The sequence below is a fragment of the Nannospalax galili genome, unplaced genomic scaffold (genome assembly GCF_000622305.1).
Source record: "Nannospalax galili isolate Female #2095 unplaced genomic scaffold, S.galili_v1.0 scaffold346, whole genome shotgun sequence".
In the NCBI taxonomy this organism is placed as follows: domain Eukaryota; kingdom Metazoa; phylum Chordata; class Mammalia; order Rodentia; family Spalacidae; genus Nannospalax; species Nannospalax galili.
In genome coordinates, this window is record NW_008357637.1 from 2,763,462 (window position 1) to 2,784,148 (window position 20,687).

General features: G+C 38.4%; 1 protein-coding gene across 6 annotated transcripts in view; it reads left to right on the forward strand.

Annotated features, from left to right (window-relative positions):
• Rapgef4 (Rap guanine nucleotide exchange factor 4) overlaps window positions 1-20,687 on the forward strand; it is a 362,806-nt gene that overhangs the window by 224,025 nt on the left and 118,094 nt on the right. Inside the window, exon 1 of one of the 6 annotated variants that reach the window (XM_029557256.1) lies at window positions 3,044-3,062. The exons of the other annotated variants lie outside the window; for them this stretch is intronic. The gene's annotated coding sequence lies outside the window, so the exon portion shown is untranslated. Of the gene's footprint in view, window positions 1-3,043; window positions 3,063-20,687 lie in introns of those variants that run through there. 6 annotated transcript variants of the gene reach the window in all.

Below are 20,687 nucleotides of genomic sequence, written 5' to 3' on the forward strand. Positions count from 1 at the left end.
TGTTTAGTGTTTTTACTATGATGTGCCGTGGAGAGTTTCTTTTCTGGTCCTCTCTGTTTGGTGTTCTACATGCATCTTATATTTGTATGGGCATGTCTGTCTTTAATTTGGGGAAATTTTCTTCTACAATTCTGTTTAAGATCTGGTCCATGTCATTATCTTGGGATCCTTCTCCTTCCTATATGCCTGTGATTCGTAAGTGTGGTCTTTTTATGGTGTTACACAATTCTTGCATATTCCATTCTTGTGATTTCTTAAATTTTTCATAATCTTTGCTTGAGTGGTCTAGTTCGTCCACTTTATCTTCCAGTCTTGATACTCTGTTTTCCATTTCATTCATCCTATTGGTGAGGCTTTCTCTTGTCGTTTTTAATTGACTTACTGAGTGTTTCACTTCCTTCTTCATTTCAGCCTGAGTATTCTTCAATATTTCTAACTCTTTTCTGAATTCATTCAGAAGTTTATCCCTATCTTCCTTCAGTTCTTTCTTTGTTTGCATGTTCTTTAAATTCACTTAATTCTTTCATCATATTTATAATTGTTCTTTTGAGTTCCATGTCCTGCATTATCTCTAAGGGGTTCTCATTGTACTCCTCTAGAGGACTATTGGTATTTTGTGGGAATACGTTTTTTTTTTTTTTTTTTTTTGGTTTTTTATGTTATTAGTTTTTCTCTGTGATTTTGACATGTGAATTTCTTTTGTACTTTCTGATTCTTGTGTGAGACTCAAGCCTTCAAGTTTAGGTCTGCTTCTTTTTGTAAACTTTATGTCTTTGTTGTTTACTTTTAGGGCATAAAAAGCTGGTTTGTCTAAGTTTCTGGTTCTCTCTTTTGATTTTATATTGGAGTGGCCGGATTACTTTTGTCTTCAAGAGTTCCCACAGAGGCCCAAGTCAGATGAGGATCAGATGCTCTCAGGCTTTCTCCTAAGGTCTGGATCCCTCCAGGAAAGATTTTGGCCTTGGGAATTTGAGGGTTGGACTGGCCTGGGAGCAGGGCCCAGGAAAGATGCTGGTCTAGGGCAGCTGGTGGCCGTTCCACCCAGAGATGCAAAGGGAGATGGGGGCAGGAAGAGGCCCCAAGGGCTCCTGGGAACTGCCATGAAGAACTGTGTTGGTCTGGATGCAAAGAATCAGGAAGTGGAAAGGTCAGCCCCAAAGTTCAGGAAAGAGGCTGGCGGGTGGTGCCTCACAGGGAAGCTGAGGGAGGTGAGGGCAGGGCCAGGCCCAGAGGGCTCCTGGGAACCCCAGAAGGACCTGAGTTGCTCTGGATGCACAGGATCAGGAAGCAGTGGTGGTTCCCCTAGTGTCTGGGGCACCAAGACAAGGAATGGGACAGGACCTAGGCTAGGAGGAGAGATCTGCAGGGGAGATGGGAAGGTGAATGAGGTTCGGGGAGTCAAGGCGTGCTTGGGGAGGGGTGGGGAATCAACTTACCCGAGAGCAGCCTGCGAGTCAGGTCCTGCAAGCCCAGGGAAGCAGAGGGAGGTAATTATGTTAATTTTATCAGACCTAAATTTTAAAACTTTAATTTTGGGGGAAGCTCTACTTTCCAAACCTAGCTTCCAAGGTAAAAGGTTTTTGGGGTCTAAGTAGCATCTTCCATCCTAGCATTATCTAATTTCTATCTAGAGGGGAAATTAGCTTAAAATTTCCCCATTTGGCTGGGCATGGTGGTGCATGCCTTTAATCCCAGCACTCAGGAGGCAGACACAAGCAGATCTCTGTGAGTTCAAGGCCAGCCTGGTCTACATAGCGAGTTCCATGCCAGCTGGGGCTACAGGGAGACCCTGTCTCAAAAACACCAAAAAAAAAAAAAAAAAAAAAAAAAAAAAAAATTCCCCATTTGTACTTCTAAAATCGTGTCTTCTTTTTCAAAGTGACAGAACTAGATTGCTGATGTCTCTAAAGCCTACTGTTCGTTCTGACCTCCAGTTCCTTTTCTAATTATCCAGTCAATGCCCCTCATTTCTGTTGTTCTGTTTCCCCTCATCTTCTGAGTGAATTGTTTTGCAAAGGTTTCTATTGAATTTTGCCCTCTTTTTCCTTTTCTGTTCACCAAGGTCATTTAAAATCACAATCCAGTTTTCCTGCCAGCTACCCCCACCCAATTGTTAACTTTGATAAGAATGCTTTGGATTCTATAGCCAAAGCATTAATAAGCATGTTAAATCTAGCAGCATTCAGATGAGGACCTAACCCTGTAGAATTCAGTTTGTTTGTGCTAATTTATTTGCATACATTATAAAATTACCCTATCTAGACATGAAAAAGAAACTCAGAAAACAAGGGCTAAGCCATCAAATTCACTTCTGACATGCTTTCCACTCAACTGTAATTGGAGGGAAAAAGAAGACAGAAAATTTCTATCTCAGATGTGACTGATTGAGTCCAATATTCACACATTGTTATGAGCATGTCTCCAGTGTGCATGTTCATCAGTTTGTGTCCCTGATACTTAATAACTGTAGACAATAAGGTGACTCACCTCTGTGTTTCCGTTTCCTTATAAATGAATGATGTTAGTTCTTAATCTACCCCAAGAAAAGTACTAGCAAAACAGTAATTCTAAAACGTGATAAATCAGTCAAATATAAGGTACCCTGTTAGGTTTCTCTGGAGCTTAACTAGTTAAGATCACACCCTTGTCTGGATCGCCTCAGTCCCAAACATTTCTCTAGCTTGGGGGAATGGCAGTGCTCAGTCTGTAGGTCTGGAAAGCCTGAGGGAGGGCCTCTTGTATCCTGTTTAGAGCTCGGTCCAGTTCTCAGGTCTAGGGAGACTTCAGGAAGACAAGTGGAAAGTCATTCTTAATGCCTTCATCATTTGGCTGAGACAGAGGAAAAAATTCCCAAGTCACACCAAGAGCTGTAATTTGATAGCCTGATCCCAAACAAAGTGAGGAAACCACACCCAAACATCCCCCCAAAGTGAACCACAAAGATGGACCAGAACGGAAGAGAGGAAGGAACATTAGGGAAAACTGGAGAAAGCTTGCTTGGGGCACAGAGAAGAACCATGGATGCTGTTATAGCAGCCCCCTCCGGACCTTCTAGCTTTAGGGTATGTGAATCTTAAAAAATATTATGTTTAGCTAATCACCTTTGTTGTGTCAGAGCATTGTGATGGACCTCGGCTGAGTAAGGGAGCTTGTAACATAAATGCAAAATGCTTCTGCCATTCAATAAGATATTGTTTTAAATGACTGAAACAGGTATTACCCCCCCCCCCCCCACTTTATATTTTGTATGCTTTTTCTTTTTCTCTTTTTGATATTTGGGATATTCAGAAAAACACTTGGGCTCCCTCTGGTGGTCATTTCATGTTTCTTGCATGCTTAACCTTGAAGTTTGAGTTTCGTGGCACAGTATGTTAGAATGGAAATATTAAGAGTAAATGTCATTTTCTTTTAGAAGATTTCTGAGAGTTGAAAACCTCCACATTAACCCAACTTGTCAATCCATCCATCCACCCATCCATCCATGCACCCACCCATCCACACGTAAACATATATACAGTTCCATTGTGACATGCTGTTGATGTTTGCTTTTCCCATAGAGAGATAGGGATCTCTGATCCAGTAAGTCAAGCAAACATTCCCAAGGAGTGAATCTATTAATCAGCAGAGGGCTTGACTCTATTATACCAGAATTAGTGTGAGAAGTAATTTGTTTTCATTTAAATAATATGTGGACAAGCTCTTTCATATTGGCAATGTTATTTCTTTTCTCCTTTAAGTTAGAATTTGATCCTATTGTATGTGGTTTTATTCCAGGCCAGATAACTCTATCATTGCATCAATGTATAGTTGACATGCTGGCTATGATAAAAGCCCAAACACAACAGGGTCGTCTATAAAATAGCAGTTTATTTTTCATTCATTTTAACTGTCCAGATATCAGGAGTCCAGGGTTAATGTGGAAGCTTCAGGTTGTAATATGTTTTATAGTTGAAAGTCTCTTGTGGGTCACCCTCTCATACTTAGCATGCTCAAAAATATGTATACAAATCTAAATCTTAGCATTTAAAATTTTCTGATAGTTTTTTTATTACAGTTTTTCTTCTTGATTAAGTGATAATCATTAGTAGCTGTAAACAACTATTAAAACAAAGTAAATATCTTATAAATAATCATTAAAGTAAACTGTTATCAGAAATGCATTCCTGAATGACTTAGGGTGCTTATTTTAAATTAATCAAGATTTGAACATGGTGGTACACACCTGCAATCCCAGCACTTAAGAAGTGGAGGTAGGAGGATCAGGAGTTCAAAATTATCCTTGGTTATACAAGTTCAAGGCCACCCTGGGCACACGAGACAGTCTCAAAAAGAATTAGGCTATATGAAATGGGGATTTGATATCAGTATCAATTCCTTTGCTCTTTTTGGTTTTTATTTACATAAGACTGGGGAAAGTCACTCACATAAATAAGTAGATGGGAGTGGAAATATTTTAGAGTCACTAAGTTCACTGACTCCTAGATACTAGTGTGGTACTTGGTGGAAAGGTAGAGAGGAGGAGGGCGCAGTGGCAGTGGAGTGCTGAAGCATTGTATTCAGGATGGAGTCTTAAGATCAGTTCCATGGGATTTTGTGATGGATGAAATATGAGGCGAGGAGAAAGAGAAGCCGCAAGGATGACTCCAAGGCTTTGGGCTTGAACACATGGAAGGATGCAGTTGCCATCAACTAAGAAAGGGAAGGCTGAGGTGAGAGTGGCTTTGGGGACCTATGTTCAAGGTCACTGTTCCAGGCAGTACCCAGGAATGAGGGGCAGCTTTGACTTTGGGGCTTTACCTATATGCAGTCAATAGTTAATAATAGTAAATTTGTAAATAGTAAATTTGACTAGAAAATGAAGATAGACTTTGGGGGTTTTACCTAGTTGTGTTTGCCCAGGGCATGAATGGAATTACATGTATCTGAAAGAAATAATAAAACACAAATCAGCAAGAATTTAATTAGGTTTGTTTCACCTTCTATTGTGTATTGTAGATTTTAAGAGAATTTATGTTTGTAAGTAAACTGTGTAACTTCAGGTGTCACCTTTCCCATTAATGAAAGGTTGATTTATGGAATATTTCAAGTGCAAACAGTAAATGAACCAGGCTAACAAACCGTTACTTACCGACATCCTCAGGGACCTAATTTAATGAATAGTAAAGGAATATTATTTGTAACTTAGCCCACAAATTATTTCTGTATGAATTATTGATATTAAATGACTCTGGCCTGCTTGAAACAATTTATTTTCTTAATTAGTTTAATCATTCTCTTTAGAGTTTCTTACATTCTAGCTTGCTTATAAATTTCCAATTAATAAAGTTTGAAAGAATGAGGTAATCCTATATTAGTAAGAAAAATGACTGTATTTTATCTTTTTAAAATCAACTAATATTTATTAAGTACCTACTATGTTCTGCCCAGGTTTTATACTTTATTCTGGAGATATAAAGTACAATAAAATAAATTATTTACTTTGTAGAGCAAATAGCCTAATAGGAAAGAGAGATTGGTGAATGGATAACTATATCCAGGTCTGGTGTGGCCAAAATAGAAGGTACTGGCAAATACCAAAATACACACCATAAGAGCCACATCTGTTGCCAGCTGAAGACATCTGAAGGAAGAATGTTTTGTTATTTATCTTCCAACCTTCTACCTTATCACAATGTTGCAGAGTTACTAAACTGCTATTCTAGAGCTCTGACTTTGAAGTTACAGGGGGCAGAAACTCATATGAAGCCACCTTAAAAACAAACAAGAATGGGAATTAGAGCTGAGATCCTGGATCCTTAAGATGACTACATGGAAACTTCCTTGGGCTGATAGGAGCCCAGGGCTCTGCTTCCTGCGGCTTCTTTGGAAACCTCTTAGAAATATGGCCTCCTGTAGTTCTTGGTTAATTTCTAGCTCCACCCCAACTCTGAGATAATGTGGATTCATCTCTGAAGATGGGGAAAGGGCAACTACAGAAATGATCGCTGCTCACCTCTTCTCCCCATCGATGCGCATCTAGCTGACAACTAAAAAAATCAGTCCTCTTGGTCTCGATGTACTCAGAACATCACAATGCAATCAATAGCTCATTCCTTGCTTATGAAGAAATTGGACAGAAGCACTTAGGAGAATAACGTTGACATCACATTTTTGCAATAGCCTTGATTGCAGCAAGCTTTGTGCTTTAGAAATTCCTTGCATTCCATACAATCAGAATCATCATTTCTTTCTCACTGTCTTCTTAACATTTTGTGGAGATTAACAAGAGTTAAACTTGTTAAGTCTTTTGAGCTAGTTGGATGCCAGTGCTGAACAGTGTATGACATTAGCTGTCCCAGTTTTCCTAAAATATTATGGGAATTCTTCTTTTATCTATTTGATTTTAAGTCATTAAAGTCTATGAGCCAAATTACATTCAGATGATTCACTGAAATTTATAGTGTATGCCTAAAGGAAATGTTTCTGCCAAGAGCTTAAAATGAAGTGTAGCAAGACAGTGGATTTTGAAATAGAATGGTTAGCTTTTCCTGATCATAAATATGACTTCTTATGTTGAATATTAAATATAAAACTGCTTTTATGGTGCCCATAAATGCCACTACCCAGAGCTCAATAGCTATATATGTTTAACGTGTGTGTGTGTGTGTGTGTGTGTGTGTGTGTGTGTGTGTAGGGGAGATGACTCAGTGAATAAGAACACTTGGCACACAAGCCTTACTACTTAAGTTCAAATCCCCCAGCACCCACAGAAAAAGCTGGGAGTGGCCATGCACACCTATACCCAGCACAGTAGTAAGTGGCAACAGGAGGATTGCTGGAGCTTTCTGGTTGCCAACCTTGGTCTAAGTACAGTGTGTCAAGGGAATGCTGTATCAAGGGAACAAGGCAGACAGTGATAGAGCAGAACACCCAAATGCCCTCCTCTAGCCTGCTCACTCATGCATGGGCATACTCTCCCTCATACAAGTGTGCATATACACAAGTGTGGATATACCATACACATATATACCACACACACACACACACACACACACACACACACACACACACACAAACGAACAAAACTCAGTTCACATTGTACATGGTTTCTTATCCTATCTTTTTTGTTGTTTGTAAATTTTTATTGAATTTTTGTGTATTACATACAGAACATCTTAGTCAATCTTAATCATCCTCATATCCCCTTCCCCACTGACATGACTCCATAGCCCCCCCCCCCGACTAGAATTCATGCATTCTGTCATTTGTGTTAAGGCCTATCATGTCAAGTTAGTGTTCCCAGACATCCATCAGTACAAGTTCATCCACTGGAGTCTAGTCCGCCTAGCTATAGAGTCCCTCCCTTTAAGAAGATCAGCTCTTCCTCACCCAGCAGTAATCGGTTGCCAATAATTCTTCGCCTAAGATAGGAGCTTATTGTCCATTTCCACAGTTCTGTGCTGGAGTTTTGTCTGCTTGAGTTTGCATGGGTCTTGTGCATGCTGACACCATTGCTGTGGGTTCATATGAGCACGGTTCCCTGGAGCTTGTAGGAGTGTATTTCCATGTGATCATGCACCTTCTCCCTGGCTTTTACAATCTTTCCAAGCTCACTCTTCCACCGAATATCTTTATTTTTTGTGCATTTCATATAATAGATATTAATCATGTCCTATCTTTTTCAATTAAGATTTTAAGATTTCAGGAAGAGCTGGGCTTGGTGTCATGCACCTTTAAACTGCCCTCGGGAGGCAGAGGCAGGTGGATCTCTGTGAGATTGAGGCCAGCCTACTCTACATAGTGAGTTCCAGGCCAGCTATGGCAATAGGGAGACCCTGTCTCAAAAAGACCAAGGAAATAAAAGATTTTAGAAAGAATTTTTTTAAGTAGTTAATATTGACTCAGCCATACTGGGGAAGGAATTTCCTCTGTGATTAACATTTTTTACAGAATTATCTGTGTATCTTGTCAAAGTTAGTTTTGGTATCACCCTCTTCCCATTTCTAGTTAGTTTTGATCACTTTGCTGCTGTTCTTCCTTCGTTCCTGATGTTTTTAGTTTCTCTCCATATCATTTCCATCTGTTTGAAGAACTTCCTTTAGAAATTCTGGAAGAGCAGGTGTGCAGGCTGTAGACTCTCCTGAGCTCTCCTTCATCTGAGAATGTCTGTACTTGATCTTCATTCCTAAAGGGTATTTCATTAGATGGATAGTGGAAGATTGGCAGGCTTTTCCTTTTAGTACTTTGAAATAAGCTTGTATTGATGTGTTAGCTCTAAGTTAATCCCATAGCTTATTCCGATTTCTTTCATTTTTACCCAATGTCCCTTTCCTTTTCTAGGGTCCCACCTACATATCACATTGCATTTAGTCATCACGTTTCTTTGATTGCTTTGTAGGATAGTTTCCAGGTGTTTTGTAGAATGCCCCCCCCCAAATTGGGATTTATCTGATGTTTTTCTCAAATTAGACTCACATTCTGGTTTCCAGGGAAGAGACCACAGAAGTCTACCATTTTTATCTAGTCATATCAAAATACATAGTATTAATGTTACATTCCACTTTGCTGTTGACCTTGATTACCTGGTTAAGACATGTTTGCTATCTTTCTCCACTATGAAGACACTGTCCTCACCTGACTTCCTTTGCATTCAACTGTGGATGTCACCATGCACTGCCCATAGTAGACTTTTAAAGGGGCCATGAGCTGCATCCCAAGTTCTTGTTAGCACCATAGAGACAAATTATTTGGAATTCCTCCTCATGAGAGATTTGTGTTTTTTGAACCATGATTATTCATTTATTCAATCACTTTATATATCACTCTCTACTCATGAATATTTGTTTTTATACTTTGGGTTATACGTCAGTACTACCACATTGAATTTGTTGCTTAAATCGTTCTAACTTTAGCTCTTTTGGTAGCTCCCCTATTCCACGGCTGTTTTGTTTTATTGTCTTATTTTGTTTTTTGAGCATCATCTTCTGATGTAACTAAATGCTTATAATATATTCCTTTATCTAGTACTGTAATTAATCATTTTGCCAAAGGATTTTTTGTTCCATTTATTGAAAGATGCTATGAGAAACCAAGACCTGGATGCTAGATGTGTTTTTTGCTATTGGGAGCTCCAAGCCCTCTCAACCAACAGAGAAGGGCAACGTGTGTGTGTGTGTGTGTGTGTGTGTGTGAGAGAGAGAGAGAGAGAGAGAGAGAGAGAGAGAGAGAGAGAGAGAAATTAACTTGAATGTGGACATGTATCTTAAATATGACCATATATCACTTAATGGTGGAGTCACATTTTGATAACTGCATTGCTAGGTCTTTCTGTCACTGTGCAGACATCATAGATTATACTTACATAAATGAAGAGACTGTGATATGACTTGGTGATATGATCATCCCTCTGAGACCACCACTGCATATGTAGTCCTCTGTTGAGTAAGATGCTGTTATATAATGCATGATTGTATTTGTATATATGTACATGTGTATTTATGTTTAGCTAAGCATGAGTTTATATTGATTCTTCTAACTCAAATCCAGTACCATATGGAACATTCTAGCCTTTCCTCCTTGCTTTTCTGTGACATTTCACTCCAGTGATGAGAAATTTGCTCAAACCATCTGCCACCTATTTATTCAATTGTCTGATCCTGGTGTGCATGCGTGTGGTTTCATAATGCTTGCCTGAACCCCTATAGGAATCCATTTTTATTAAGCAAAATAGTTGATAGTCAAATTTTTCTTTTAGTTCGTGTACCATCCTCAGAGTCCTTGTCATCCTAAATTTCTTTAAAAGTTATAAATGAAGTCAGGTGGGTCATTTGCCATCTATCTTCTTTGTGGAGATACCCTTTGCTGGTTTTAGAATTTTGGCTGTTTCTTTGCATTATTATTATTATTGAGACAGGGTCTTCCTGTAGCCCCAGCTGGGCTGAAACTCACTATGTAGACCAGGCTGGCCTTGAACTCAGAGATTCGCCTGCCTCTGCATCCCAAATACTGGGATTAAAGGCATGCGCCATCATGCCCAACTTAACTGTTTTCTTATTTGTAATAATTCTTTGTATATTCCATATGTGAGTTTGTTATTAAATATGTGTTTTGCAATCCAGTCTGTGGTTTATCTTTTTTGTCTTAATACTGTTCTTCACAGAGAAGTTTTGCATTTCGATAAAGTTCAACAACCATTTTTTTATTTTGTGGATTATATTTTTGGTGCTGTTAAGAACTTATCACCAAATTAAATATCAGCTAGATTTTGTCTTCTGTTTTCCACTAGAAATGTGCTACTTTTATGTTTCACATTTCGGCCTGTGATCAGTATTGAGGTAGGGTATGTGTGTGTGTGTGTGTGTGTGTGTGTGTGTGTGTGTGTGTGTGTGAAGGATCTTATAATCTGGTATTTTAAAAAAGTCAGATGGGGCTAAAGAGATGACTCAAGAGTTAAGAGCACTAGCTGCTCTTGCAGAAGACCTAGGTCCAATTCTCAGCATCCACATGGTGGCTAAGAAACCATCTGTAACTCCAGTTCAAGGGGATCTGATACCCTCTTCTGACTTTTGTGGGCATTGCATTACATATATGCAGGCAATACACTCTACACATAAAATAATAATACTAAGATCAGATAGTAAATAATTATAACTGTAATGTGAGTTATCAAGGGAAATGCAGAATACTCTAGAAGAGCACTGCCCAGTCAAAATATGATTCATCAAATATGCAATTTAAAATGTTCTAATAGGTACTTTTTTTTTTTGGTCTTTTTGAGACAGGGTCTCCTTGTAGCCCCAGCTGACCTGGAATTCACTGTGTAGACCAGGCTAGCCTCGAACTCACAAAGATCCACCTGCCTCTGCCTCCCAAGTGCTGGGATTAAAGGTGTGCGCCACCACACCTGGCTTTACTAGCTACATTTTTTAAATGTAAAGATTAAATTAAATTTATAATGTTTACTTGACCTAATATATCCAGAATAGCCAGTTTTCACACGTAGTCAGTATAAAGCACTGTTACTGGTGTTTTTCCATTCTTTTTCTTGTACTTCATCTTCCAACACTAGTGTGTATTGCACATGTCAGTTCAGACTCAGTACAGTTCAAGGGCTCCATGGTCACATCTGATTAGTGAAAACCATATTGGGCATCACAGCTCTAGAAGCATGTGATGGAGAACCTGAGAGGTCCTCTAGGGAAGGCACATTTTTCTGAGACTTGAAGGATGGGATGAGTAAGTCAAGAAGAGGGAAAGGACTGCATATTTTAGGCAGGTTGGGCACAAGCTCTGAAACAGAAGTATTCAATATATGTGAAGGACTGAGAAATGTTCTGAGCAATTGGATCAAGTCAGAGGTGATGGCAGATGAGGCTGGAAAGCCAGGCAGGATGAGAGGCTGTAGAACCTTTAAAACCATAGTTTGAGATTGAATGGGGTTTGAGATTGTCCTAACAAGAATGAGGTGCCACTGACAGGTTTAAGTAGAACAGGGATACAAGCATATTGGAGCTCTGAATCACACATACTTCCCAGCAAAAGTGGGAAGGGCATTTTCCTTAGAAAAGTAGGAGGGGCAGGATAGTGGGTAACCAGAGGATGCTTAGCCCAGAATTGCCATCGACAGAGAACTTAGCTTCCCTTTGCTTTCATCTGTGAAATAGGATTAATGAGAATTCCTTCATGAAAGGGTTGATGTTGGTATTCAGTTATTGATGTGAAGCACTAGCACACAGAAATTAATAATTATTCTTACCACCTCCTTTGCCCCAAGTAACAGCTTATAAGTGAATCCACAGACTTTCCTTCTTCTTACTCCTTCCGTTATTTTGCTTTCCTGTAAGTTTCTATTTGGGTGAGCTAAGAACACTGTCATGGCTCCCTCTACCCGCACATCCCCACCTCAAGTAAGAAAACTCAAGATCTTGCCCTTTATCCCAGTTTTTGTTTGGGCATGTGTTTGCTTTTATAACTTTAGAACAGTGTGTGTGTGTGTGTGTGTGTGTGTGTGTGTGTGTGTGTGTGTGTACATACACGCACGTGTGTAGTTGGAGATAGACCCTATATTTTTGTGCATGCTAGCAAGTACCTAAAACCAGTTCATATGCAAACTATATGATCTCACAATTTTGTCTGCTGTGTATTTTTATAGATTCCCACTTGCTCTTTCAATGTGGTAAGATCACGGCTTTAAATTGACGATAACCAGAGAGAAATGATTCTCAAAATGGCTGCTTGAAGAGGAAATGCAATGAATAACAAACCAGTTATTTATAGTGTCTTCAGGCACAGTGAATCACCTGAGCCATTTGACTTACAGCTTTCAAATAAGAACATTTAATACAAAAATGAACTCACATGGAGAGAGTTTCCCATTTTGTGAACTTCGGAGCAGACCTGCCCCACCCCTTCCTTTCAACTGCCAGCCTGCCTTCTGGAGAGAGGGGACCACACTGTGGAGAAAGAATGAAATCTTTTCAGTTCTTAGTGATCTGTTTGGGTTTAAGTGGTAAGACAATAATGTATTAATAGTTGTATCTTTAGTTGGCAGCGAGTTGCTTTAAAATGCAGCCTACCGTTTTTGATATTTTAAGCTGCACAAAACAGAGATTTGTAGTGCTTCTAAGCTCAGACAGAGGAACAGATGAGGTACACAGTGAGAGTTACTACCCCGCACAAGTGCCCAGAGGGGCCCGTGTCTCACAGCAAAGCCTGACTCCCTTCTCACTTATTCCATGACTGCAAAACTTATCTCTCCCAGCATATGGAGCTTTGGGTAAGAGATAGATGGAGCACAGGGCTTGGTGGTTTCTTGTAAAAGAGCCTGTTACTCACCAAATCCTACAGTGCTTAAGCAGACTCTGACTGAAAGCTGTAATCAAGGGGCAGGGCTGTGGCAGTGAGCACTTCCCTCTAGTGATGGGATGCTGTCTTTTGAGGTGAGCTGCAATCCTCTCTTACTTCCAAACAATATCATGTCCACAGTCTAAGTTTCTAGTCAATAAAAGACCATAATAACATTTGTTCCTTCTCATCGTACTTGCAAAGATTTCAGGTATTTATAAAGCCTTTCAAATTACTTTGACTAAAAATCTGTGACCTTGAGGTAGAAGCTGGTAGGTTTCTGAGTTATATTTAAGCCTCTCTTGCCTTATTATTCCTCCAGTAATAATAGTAGGCTTTAAAATTTGGAGACTTATTTTCTCTTTCTGCACACTGTAGGAAATTAGCAAAATATGAAAAGGGGAAGGAAGAAAAATATGAAGGAAATAACAATTTTTAAAGTTTGATATGTCACACTACTTATTTCTTTGGCCTTGAAAATGCTCAGGTTGCATATGTAATTGAAACTATCATCTGCACTCATGTAACTTGATGGTTTTTCATATTTTATATGCTATGCTTTTAGAGCTTTGATCATTTTTGTTTTGATGAGCTTTGTAAAGGTTTAAAAGGTTTCTTGAAAACATTAATAGGCCAGAATATTCCCGGAATTTTGTATAACAGATCAAATGCAACCCTGCTCTCAGGTTCTCAGATCCTTAAAGGTTATCAGAATCATTTGTTTGTGTGTTCTTCTCCTGCGTGTGTCCGAAGGTTGTGTTTATTGTACCTTTCGCTTACTAGATTGTTCCAGGCAGACAAAAACAAAACAAAACAAAATAAAACAAACAAACAAAAACTCCTTTAGACTATCCAATCAGTGCAGACACATACACCTACATGTAGAGGACTGCACAGAAGCCAACTGAATGCATCATTTTTCAATTCAAAGTGTAGGACAAAGAACTCCTTTTGTCTTCATAGTAATTATTTTACCTTTCCCAACTGGGAGTTACTAGGCTATTAAAATAATAGCTTAGGGCATTTTAGGTAGAATGCATTTACATCCTAGGAAAATGTATTTGTGTTTTCCTGTTGGAAATTTTTTCTTAATTATTTGTTCCACATTAATATTTATAAGTCTTAATACAGAAACCAGTGACTCTGTTCAAGAAGCCAAAGACAGCCCACTCTTCTAATTCATCCAGAAGAAATGCTCCATCCAAAGATGTCTTCGGTGAAACCATCCCAATTTGCTAGTGTATATCAAAATCTTAATGCAGGGGCTGGAGAGATGGCTCAGTGGTCAAGAGCACTGGCTGCTTTTGTAGAGGACCCAGGTTCTGATCCTAGCGTACATATGGTGCTAACAGTCTGTAATCCAGTTCTAGGGGATCCAACACCCTCTTCTGGCCTCCAAGGGCATTGTACACAAGGTGCACTTAACATACATGCAGGCAAAACACTCATACACAAAATAAAAATAAACTACTTAATTTAAAAAATTTTTACCTTGGGGCTGGAGAGATGGCTCATCAGTTAAGAACACTGAATGTTCTTGCAGAAGACCTGGATTCGAATTCCAGCACCCACATGACAGCTAACAACTGTTGGTAAAAACTCCAGTTCCAGGGGGATCTGACAGCCTCTTCTGTTTTCCGCAGGCATTGCATGACACAGGTGCACTTACCTACATGCAGGCAATATACTCATACACATAAAAAATAAAATATAATGAATAAAATATTTTTTAAAAATTAATGTTGGCTGGAGAGATGGCTCAGTGGTTAAGAGCACTGACTGCTCTTGCAGAGGACTTGGGTTTGATTCCCAGCACCCGCATCGTGGCTAACAACTGTCTGTAGCTCCAGTTCCAGGGGATCCGACACTCTCTTCTGACCTCTGAGGGCATTGTATGACACAGGTGCACCTACATACATGCAGGTATTACATTCATACACATAAAATTAAAAAATAATAAAATTTAAAAATTAAAAAGAATATTTAACCCATTATGGGTGCTCTGTTTTTGAAAACTGATTTTGAGAGGCTAACCCCATATACAAGTAGGTAATGGGGGACTTTTGCCCTCGACTTATAGCATATTTCTATTAGTAAATTACTCAAAACAACTTAAAGGTTCAATGACAAGAAAATCATTACATTATGTCATAGACATTTAATAAAATTTCTCATTAAAAAGAACATCGAAGAGCCGAGTTTGGTGGAACATTAATCTTAGCACTTCGGAGGCAGAGGTGGGTGGATCTCTGTGAGATTGAGGCTAGCTTGGCTAGCGGATTCCAGGCCAGCTGGGGCTACAGGAAGACCTTATCTCAAAAGACACCCCCCCAAAAAAATTTAGAGCTATATGCAAAATTTCTTATGACAGTAAAAAGGAGGAAATATAAATTTTTATTTAGAGTGCCATCGTACCTCAGTTAAAAATAAAGCAAACCCCAGACCTAGACAGAAAGATTAATATTAAAATCCTAAAATAATTATTATATTTTGCCTTGTATGATTAATATATTTTATACTTTCTGCTGAACATGTAATACTTTGTAATGAACAAGATAAGTATACCTTTATTCTAATTGAAATCTGACTTTCCAATGTCTATTCCTAACATTATGTTTGAATATTGGGTCTTCCTGCACGTTCTCTCTCCTCCTCCCACCTCCACTCTGTGCTGTAGCTAGACCAGGGGACTCCAAATGCCTCCACCTGTGTGACTTTGGCTACAGTCTGCAATGTTGTTCTGCTTGCTTTGTACCCATCAAATCCTGTTCATCCTAAAGACTGTTCAAGCCCCACCTCCTTCAGGAAGGCTTCCGTGAGCCACCAGGACAGCTGTTGCTCTCCCTTACAATTCCCTAGCACAAACCTTCTGACTATAAAGTATTTGTGTGTATATAATGGAATTTAGCTATATATGAGTTTAAGGTATAATAAGAGAACCATTAAATTATGCTATATATGGTTAATACAATTTCTTATCTAATAAATTTACAGTACCATATAAAATTATTTATGATTTAGTGTTTTGTAAGAAGAATTATAAATTTGGGACTGGAGAGATGTCTCAGTGGTTAAGAGCACAGACTGCTCTTGAAGAGGACCTGGGTTTGATTCCCAGCCACATGGCAGCTAACAACTGTTGGTAACTCCAGTTCCAGGGAATCTGATGCCTCTTCTGACCTCTGTGGGCATTGCACAACATGGGTGCACTTACATACATGCAGGCAATACACTCATACACATAAAATAAAAATAGAAAATAAAATATTTTTTAAAACAAGAATTATAAATTTTAATTTAGATTATGATTATACTTCAGTGCAAAGTAAAGCAAAACACATGCCTAGACAGGACTCATAGCACTACCCTAAGATAATAGGCGTATTTTGCACATTCCTCTGCTCTTTTGTATCAGTGCCAACATTGACTGGTGACAGGTGGACAGTGATTGCCTATGAATGTGAATATATTTTCAGGCTGCTCATTAGCTTACTTACAAACTCATTGCATAGTTGCCACAATATGTAACATTAAATGTAGCCCATTTATTTCAAATTTAGTGCATTGTCTAAAGGTATTTGTGAGTTTCTGAGACCTTTTCACAGATTCAGCTTTTGTCTTCAGGAGCCTATAGATGCCATGCCTGTAGACAAGTTGTCCCTCTCTCAAGAGTCAAATCAAATGGTTTCTTAAATGTTGAATCTGAGAAGAAGGCAATCAGGTGGTTTTGCAAGGAAATATATGAATACATAACATTCAATAATATTTTATTAGTACTATGATCTGATAGAAAATGTATGTTTTGTCAAACATAGCCAGTGAAATCATATCATTGTAAAACATATGCTGACTTTAATGCTCCTTTGTTTAAATTTTTGTGTATTTGCTTTCCCTCGAGAGTGGTATTTGTGCCTTAAGCAAGAGACATTCATTGACATTTGCAATGAATATTCTTAAACTTTTCCAGAAGTATTAAGTCAATAAATATTTCTGAAAATGTCGTGTGGTCAGCTGTACTCACTCCAGTCTAGTATCCTCCTGGGCCACCCACCATGGAGCCTCCTGATGGTGACATTTTTGCTGGGTGCTTTTCATGCATAGAAGTGTGTGTGTGTGTGTGTGTGTGTGTGTGTGTGTGTGTGTGTGTGTGTGTGTGTGTGTGTGTGTGTGTGTGTGTGTATTCTCTTTGCCTTCAAGTGACTGTCAAAGGAAAATTAAGTTACAGGCTGCATGCTGGACTGTGTATCAGGATGACATATAACAAAGGACTGCTCTGTATGAAATCCCAAACTCCAAGGTCTCCTTACTTTTGTGTGTGCCTTGCCTGTGTAATGGGTGCTTCCTTAGTACATATTTTCCTTTTTATGAGGAGATGAAGTCAATTTCTTGTTCTAAAACAGAACAAGGCTTTTTCTTTTAACTTCTTATTGAAACAAAATACAATCATATAAAATGAGTGCACCCCCTCATTTAGGTCAATGCCTTTTCAAAACATTCTCATGTAAACATTGTCCAGAGCTAGAAAGCAGAAGGTAGCTGTAACCGTAGAAACCACCACCTGTTTCCTTCTAGCACTATCCCTCCATCCTGTCTTCTAAGAAACCAGTCATCTCTATCAATGAAAACCATCTGTCACTTGCCTTCCGTATCCACTCTTTCACTGGACAGTGTATTTGTGAGATTTACTCTGAATGGGTGTGCAGACATAAATTGTTTTAGCATTCCACTGTGGGAACATGTTTATGGTCTTCCATTGGTAGTGGGTTGTTGTGAACAGCATTGTTCTGAACATCTTAGTTCATAGCTTTTGGTGAACGGCTCTCTATACTCCTGTTGGGTCTTTATGTGGCAGTGAATTTTGGGAGAGTTAAAATATGCATGTTGAACTTTAGGATCTCTATATGGACTTCCAGAAAGTTGGTAATCCCTAAAATTCTAAGCAGAATTTTGGACTTTATGTATATGTGCATCTTAAATGATCACTTATATGAAATTCTCGAGATTGTCCAAAACCATTGTCAAAAAAGGTTTATCAAAAGTGAAAACTTAAAATTGATGCTGTTTTTATCAAAGGAAAAAATAAGATGAAGTCAAGATCGTGGAAAAGAAAGTTTGGCTTTCAAGTCTCAAGGACAGTCTGCTTTCTAGAACTTTTTTTTCTAACTAAAGGAAATACAAAGGTCTTACCATGAAGTTAGCATTTCTCATTCCCAATGTAAAACACCTGCTATACATTTGAACTAGGAAAAATATGTCTAGGAAGGAGGAAGTCGATTAAAATAGTCTACAAGTTAAGGGCTGTCATCCAATGAACTTTAGCTTTTCATATTAGACTATGAAAAGCAAAATTGGAATTTCAGACATGAAAAGAGGAAGAATTCCTCCCCTGCTTTTCATACCACAGCCAGGTAAAAGCTCCTCCAAGATTTCTCCAGTATTTGTATTCAAGTAAATATTTAATGAATGATCTGCACACAACACCACAGGGACTCCAAGATAACAACGACATGAGTTTTAATTTTAAGGAGTTCATGTAGTATTTGGAGAAATGAACACATAAATAACTGTGGTATCAGCAGCAAAGTGTGGTGGGAACTGAGCTTCAGGAAATGTAGAGGGGTCCCCAGGGGAAACTCTTACTGACCTGTGGAAGAAATACATTCTGTAGAGCTCTCAAAATCAAGAGAACCAGGAAATGCCTTTCCATGACCTTTTCTTTACTGGTTCTTTCAACTGTGTCATTTAGGGCCCTAACTTCAAGGCACTAGGGATGAAAAAAATCAACTGTAGCCAATTGGTTTTCTAAGTGTTTCTGTAACTTCTCAGATTGTTCCATTATGTGTCAGACCTATTTTATTTTATTTTTATTATGTGTGTATTTTGCCTGCATATATGTAAGTCTACCAGATGTGTGCAATGCCCATGGAGGCTACTTTTGCAAAGGACCTGGTTTGGTTCCCAGCACCCAATTGGTGGCTAACAACTGTATGTAACTCCAGTTCCATGGAATCTAGTGCTCTCTTCTGGCCTCCTTGAACGTTGCATGACACCAGTACATGCATGCAGAATACTAATACACATAAAATAAAAATAATTAAAAAATTTGTTACCCAAACCCAGATTTAGAAACCAAACTTAGCATCACTTAACAGAATAGTCCCCCTTTGAACTCTTCTGAAATTAACTTAGCACAACTCTGATGATGTTCTTGAATATCATAGAAGTTAATGTTTGCACGTTTGAATTCAAATAAAGATGACAGAATATGATATCATTGTACACTGTTATATAGAGTGTTATTATGCTATTATGTTGCATGATTTTAAGGACTGATCTATGCCCAATGTCTTTATGAAAGTGCTTCCAAATTTTTACAAGATGAGAACTTTGCCTTTCTTTGAGGATATCTAAGATTGCTGTAATCTTGGCTATGTATTGTACAAATGTGGATGTTTGTAATTGCTGTAAATCTGTTCTCTAAATTTAGTTTTTTTACTCCAGTGTTAGTAACTATTCCCCCTGCTTTGTTGCCAGGGAGGGAATGCTAACTAACTTTGAGGTATCGCCACACTTTAGAATTTCAGCCTCCCTGAACACAATTCAAGCTCTGGTATGCAGCCCAAGCTCTGCCAGTCTTGGCAGAATCCATTTTCTCAGTGGGGGTAGTAGGGGCAGGGCTGGCTTTTCTGGGTCCATTATCTGCTGAGGAAGTCTCAGGCAAGGCAGTGGGCTTGGCTGAGGTAACCTGGGATACAGTTTGGCCTTGTTCTTGGTTGTACTGTCTCTCAGGCTGTCCTTCTGTAGAGCTTTTAGAGATTCTGGTATTTTTATTATCCATGAATAAATTTCTGTCCTGCTTTTTAACTAGCTAGACTAACAATCTGACCAGTTATACTTAGCAAACATTGAAAATACTTTATACTCTTGAAATTTGGATTCACTTTGTAAACACTTTAATTCATTTTCAAGTACTATTTCATAAATATGGAATGTGGTTATTTTTCTGTATTCCATTAGGATGGTAAGGTAAGGAATTCATCTGTTCACAGAAGCCTTATTTATATAATGATTTTGGTTGAGTGAAGTTATTTGTAATTTAGAAATTATAAAGTATTTTATTTATGAATATTTAGTATATTATTTAGTATATTATTTAAATACTCATGTATTTTCTTTAATAAATTACAGGTGCTAGGTTTTTATGTAAGGTACTTGAGTACTCAAAACAATAAAAACAAAAATGGTTGGGAAATTAGTCCTTTAACTAGAAGTCATCAGATTTTATTAGGTAGCATAAATACTGCTAGTGTGGTAACCTCATGACCATGTCACTTTGACCCAGTCTTCAGGAAACATACATGTTTTAATGAAGGATTATCCTGTGGATCTACAGAATGCTATTAGTACTCAGTGAATTCTCTGATGTTCAGATTGCTGTTCATGCAGCAGCAACCCCAACACCTTGAGGCAGAACTGGAAAATCTTAGATCATACACCAGACCAGGAGAACCAAAATCTGAATTTTTTTTTTGCATTTTCAAGATGATTTTATTTATAAAAAATGATTTACCCACAACCACACAGTAAACACTTTGAGATTTATTTGTGTTTGTGATCATATTTCTTGAAATTGGGGCAAACTTTTGCTTCAGATTAAAAAAATAACAGCTTTATTACATATAATTCACATACCATGCAATCCACTCTTTAAAGTATATGATCCAGTGGTTTTTAGTATAATCACAAAGTTGTACAACCATTAAAACTAATTCTAGAACATTCCCATCACTACAAAAAGAAAACTTCTGTGTAGGCATCCTCTCTCTCTCCTGTCCCCACATAGTCATTCAGCTATTTCTGTCTCT